The sequence below is a fragment of the Sinohyriopsis cumingii genome, chromosome 7 (assembly GCF_028554795.1).
Source record: "Sinohyriopsis cumingii isolate HCF-2022 chromosome 7, ASM2855479v2, whole genome shotgun sequence".
Taxonomy (NCBI): domain Eukaryota; kingdom Metazoa; phylum Mollusca; class Bivalvia; order Unionida; family Unionidae; genus Sinohyriopsis; species Sinohyriopsis cumingii.
Window position 1 is genome coordinate 115477918 of NC_142967.1, and position 6000 is coordinate 115483917.

Genomic DNA, 6000 nt, shown 5'->3' on the forward strand with positions numbered 1-6000 from the left:
ATATTAAAATTACAAGCCAGATGAAAATCCAACAGTGAATAAAGCTAACGTATATTAAAACAATTCATCTTATAGATTGTAAATAATGTTCGAGGCAATTCCAGTAAAGATTCTTTTTTTAGAGTTCGAGATCGGAGATGCATCACACGACAAGAATTTATAACCGGCAAATAATTGAATACAAGCAAAATTATAGAAAACATACAACTGAAATAATGATCAAAAGCTGTAAGATAATAGAATTCACAGTTAGAGAAGTTAAGTTCCTACCCTCCCTCCAATGTTTAACGCAGCATAAACTGTGTGTTGCCTGTAGAGAGTTCTCGAATTGAAGTATTCAGCAGCCATATTTTGTGGTATGCTGGCAGATTTATATCGTGTTTGGAAGTTGTAATACATCCGTTGAATATCAAGATACTGTTACAAAACATAAATAGAACGCAGATCAGACTTTCTGTTAGTATCCATGTAAGTTATAAGTTGATTTTGCTTTAGTGTCCGTTGTTCAAGATGGTTCATTTTGGTGGTCGCTATAGAACAAGCTGACAGGTTGCCCATCGTCCGAGTAAAATGGACAGAATATCGTCTGCTAGTGACCTTATCAGGAAGTACCTATAGCACCACTAAATTATAGCAATGTACCCTGCCCCCACCCCCACCCCCACACCTTTAAATCACATGGGCTGGTATTGTAACTTACAATTTACTTTGCTATACATTCACTATATAATAATTGTTATGACTGATTGTAAAATTGAAATCAACGATATGAAACCCTGTGCTTTAAATCAACGATCTCATACCTCTGCACCGTCAGCTAGTCCAAAATGCCCAGTAGAGGTTGTTTTACAGACTAATAACTTTACTTAGCCCAGGAATTTGCATGGGGATTTTTTTTTCTTTCTTTTTTTAGCTCATAAAGAGGAATAACTCTGGACAAGTTTTCGAAAGTAGCTTTGATTAAGTTTAATACTTAATTGGGCTCTACTGCATAAATTTAAAATAAAAAAGAGAAAACTTTGCCTTCATTTTTCTCTGATTCAAGATGTCGAAGAATTCTGAAATTAAGCTCATTTTCAGTCTGATAAGGCTGAAAATCGCATTTAAAGATGGCCAAATTACGACCTCATAGTAGGGGGTTTCCTCGTCTAAAAATAGATCTTGACACTTAATATGAATACGTGACAAATCAAAATTGTAATCTACGGCGTGAGATAAGATAAGATTTATTTAACGTTGGCATAGTTTAAAACAACAGTTCAACATAGGCTCTAATGAGCTTTTTACTGACATTAAACAAAACAAATAAGGCATTATAACAAGCATGAGTAGCAAGACATCGAAAGACAATCATTATACATAACACAGAACTGGTAAAAACGCACAACGCGTGATTTAAGACACGAGCAAGAAAAAAATAATTTAAAAGTCAGCAAGAAAAAGCGAATTCAGTATCTATGATAAAAAAATAAATTAAAAACCCAAAAATCAGAATTATTAAAAAGATATTGGTAAGAATTGAAATTTAAAAAATATGCAGAATCGCCTTATAATTAGGACTGAAAAAAGGAAATAATGCCCCGATGCAGTTTACGCCTTACTTGAAAAAAAAATTAAAGGAGCTTGCATGGCACTTGATTCGAGCATAATACATTGACAGATAAACAACAAGCGCCAACACAATCATTAGCTGTCATGATGGGGGACATGGCTATTATTTACAGACATTACATTTGTCTTTACCATTCAGGAAAGAATTAAAGGTGACGATGCTAAAATGCTATGTATTGATAAACTTCCTTCAAAATTTCACCAAGAAAAACAATGTTAAGATTAACCTTGGTATGCCATTCCACCTGTATAAAATTTGATTTTGTTTCAGTCAACGGCTTATATTCCATTTATAAAGTAGACAAAAAGCTGCAATTAATTTCGACAGCTATACTTTAAGAAGTGTAATGCACTCTAATATAGTGATCTTTTTGCATGTATTGTTGGGCAGTAGCCTAAATTGCTTAAAATAAAGAATATAAATTTATTAGATTTGCGCTTGTATAGAAATTACATTGTAAATATCCTTCCAGATGTACAACAATCACTTTCTATCCGGCTGTACGGAAATTTGGCAACGGGAATATCGTCTTCAATTAATTCTACATATTGAAACTTACCAGCTATACGATAAGAAGGCACATGAATTTAGCATCTTTTGGGGTATAACTTTAGCAGTGGGTCGACATACTTGACCTGTGCGGAACATGACCAGTGTGCGTAATGACCATTTACGTTGTAGCATCTCTCTCTTTCTCTCTCTCTCTCTCTCTCTCTCAAATAAAATAAAAATAATAAAATGATAAGCTCTCTGTGTTTGTTTATAGGGTTCACGCAAATAATCATCCCACATTCAGATCCAGTGCAAAAGTTTAGTGTTAAAAAAAAAAAAAAAAGATTTAGAGGGATTTTATCATGGATAAATTATACAGATGGATCCACCGACATAGTTGTGACCCAGGGGAAACATACCCACAGGGACCATCCCTAGCCAAGACCAGAGAGTGTGACCCAAAAGCCCAATGGATATGTCATAGATCTGGCAGTGAAGATGGCACAAGCCAACTTTTAGATTTCCACCTAAAATACTTCAAATATTTAATTTTTTGGAAGTATTAACTATCCATTATTTTCCTACAATACAGATGAAAATTCAAATGGAACTTACAGTATTGTGAATTAAATCCCAATTAATCATACATGTTATATCACAAGCCCAAACATGTAGAGTGTTCCGAATGAAATCCAGTCGTGCTCCGACTTATAATATTCTTTATATATTACAATTGTATAATCATGGATGTCTTTGAATGAATTCACACTACTCCCAAAAAATTGTATTAGTGAAAACGCCAATGATCACTTTGTAATTCCTATGAATAATATAAATAAATCATCTCAAATTAAAAATGAACACAACTGAAATATTGATTCCATCAGGCAGATGTTAAAATATGGATGAATAATTTTGATGTAAACAGTCTTTTATAGACAACTAAGACAATAAAATAACAACAATGTGGGTCATTTTTCCTACAAAATTATTAAACAGCTTCTTTCCTAGAACGTTCTGGATTTCTAAAAAAAAGAAATTTAAATACCTCAAGAGCTTGAACCAAACAAAAGTGAACATCTTATTTATTACTTAAAAACAAGACCAAGAGCAAATACTCCTTCTAGAACCTTCAGAAGTAAAAAGGCTTTGTCAGCATATTTACATCATCTTAAACTTACATTAAACTTAATAACTGCACTCTTACATCTTACAGTACATTGAAAATGTAATATTAATAAATACATGGTACATGTCCCATATATGCAAATGCCCATCCGTGTTTACAAGTGTTTGGGACCAGAGTTTCATATTTGGTTGATGATAGCCTCGAATGGTAACCATGGTTAATCATTTATTTTCATAATACGAAGTATTCACTTAAAATCTTCAAACGTGTTACTTCCGTCATCAATTAGTTTACTTACTGTAATATGTTTTAATTTAGCACATTCTCACTTAACTTCCCTGCAGGGCCTGCCTTAAGCAGATTGGACCGATTTGGCCTAATCGGGCTTCGTGCCTAAGTAATTTTGAAAAAAAATATATATATAAAGAGAAAGTAATATTAAAGCAATGGAAGAAAATGTTAAGTTCAATATTATATAATACTTGTTTAAAAGTTTATTTCTAAATCCTGTGCTCCCGGAGGGCCGCGTGTAAATCCAGTGGGCCCGGCCAAAATGATCCAAATCGGGCCCCGTGTTTGCTAAGGCCGGTTTTTCTTTCATATATACTCACATACACTAAATGTTTCTTAAATTATTACGCCTCGTCATCCCCACAATCTTTGATCATCCCGACATTGCCTCATCATCCCGACATTGCCTCACCATCCCCACATTACCTCATCATCTCGACATTGCCTCATCATCCCCACATTGCCTCACCATCACCGCATTGCCTTAAACGAAATGTTCAAGCCTCACCATCCCCACGTTGCCTTAAACCAAATGATCAAGCCTCACCATCCCCACATTGCCTTAAAACAAATGATCAAGCCTCACCATCCCGACATTGCCGTAAGCTAAATGATCAAGCCTCACCATCCCCACATTGCCGTAAACCAAATGAAAAAGCCTCACCATCGCCACGTTGCCTTAAACCAAATGATCAAGCCTCACCACCCCCACATTGCCTTAAGCCAAATGATCAAGCCTCACCATCCCGACATTGCCGTAAACTAAATGATCAAGCCTCACCATCCCCACATTGCCGTATACCAAATGAACAAGCCTCACCATCCCCACGTTGCCTTAAACCAAATGATCAAGCCTCACCACCCCCACATTGCCTTAAACCAAATGATCAAGCCTCACCACTCCCACATTTCCTCACCATCCCCACATTGCCTTAAACCAAATGATCAAGCCTCACCATCCCTATATTGTCTTAAATATTATGATAGGTAGTGTACCTTTTCAATTTAGTTAGCCTGTAAAATGCTGAACATAGCCTGGTAAGCATACTTCTAGAAATCTCATATTTTGGGGATGAATAGTCAATTCAATAACTGCCCACTGCTTAAAATTTCTGAATGTCACTGTTACGTTAGGCTCTTACACAACGCAACAAGAAAAGAGTGAAGAAAATAAGCTTTGTAAAATTTAACAAATAATTATGTCCCTTGAAAATCAAGATAAAAATGAGACAAATTTTAAGAATCTAATCCAAACATATCCAAAAATAATCAAAGAATTAAAAAATAGAAGTCCTAGTAATACAATGTCCTAATGAATCTGAGTCCGAATCCCGATGAAATCCAAAATGGAAGACGATGACGTATGCTGTAGTCAGCGTCATCCTGATGTATTAACAGTTCTTTGTTAATCACAGAAAATAGTATTACAGTGTTAGAATTCTTTGTAAATTTCGATAACTCTCCTTGTCCAAGAATTAATTTAGAGCACAAGTGTTTCCAGGAAAAATTAATCTCTTGGAATTAGAATAATTTGAAGAAAAATTAAAATATTCCACTCAAACTGGTCACAACATAAAACACTTTGACGTCTCAAGTGTTAAGGCAAAAATAACTATTAGTTCTCTATACATCAATATTAAGTCTTAGTAAGACTCAAAACAGATGCCCGGATATGGGTCACATGACAATGTTTCTAGAACAAGAGATACGTTTTTTAAATGCCTAATATCACGTACTCCCAGTATTGCCTCAATTTCATTTTATGAGTCTTACACTAATAAAGAATAATAATACAAAAGTCGCTTATTTCAGCTCTTACTGATTCAAAGTCAGGAACTAGGTCAGCATTAGATACAAAGTTTATATTATTAGGTGTTTACGAAAAACAGTCAGGTCAAACAGAATTTCTGGAAAATGTAAAATCAAGTAAATAAAAGTACGTTACAATAGCATGTAATGGAATTTAAAAAAATGAAAAATAACAAACAATTAAATTAAATTAAATATAAATTACATCAAGTTGCACAATAGTCACTACGTCAAGTTTTAAGTGTTTTCCCCGTGCCTAGACCCTTAATGCCATTTTGAAATCTCCATATCTAACACGTTTATCTTAATTTCCCTTACAACTTACTCATCTGTGAGATGACATGAAATATGTTTTATCTTTTCAGGTCTAGCCTATTATCTGGAACAAGGTGGAAGAGTTAAATTGGTTTGGAAGCTCTCCAATAGTCAGGTGGTGATACCATGGTCTCATTACGAAATTTCAAATTAACCAACCGTAAGTTACAAGGACTGGTTCATATTGCCACACTGATATATAGTTCCTCAAAGACATGTCTTAGGTCCTCACGTGAGAGATCAGTCTCCCTGGAACTGTATATTCATATTACATTGTCGTTCTTTGTGGTTATTAACATTGAAACACAATGCATTTTTACAATAATACATGAGTAGTAAATGGGGCCACATT

General features: G+C 34.6%; 1 protein-coding gene across 2 annotated transcripts in view; it reads right to left on the reverse strand.

The window, feature by feature from the left end:
- LOC149795970 (uncharacterized) overlaps positions 1–961 on the reverse strand; it is a 30190-nt gene extending 29229 nt beyond the window's left edge. The window contains exon 1 of one of the 2 annotated variants that reach the window (XM_089965891.1): positions 804–961. The gene's annotated coding sequence lies outside the window, so the exon portion shown is untranslated. The remainder of the gene's footprint in view (positions 1–803) is intronic. The other variant, XM_089965889.1, reaches the window with a different exon arrangement.
- Between the last annotated feature and the right edge of the window lie 5039 nt (positions 962–6000).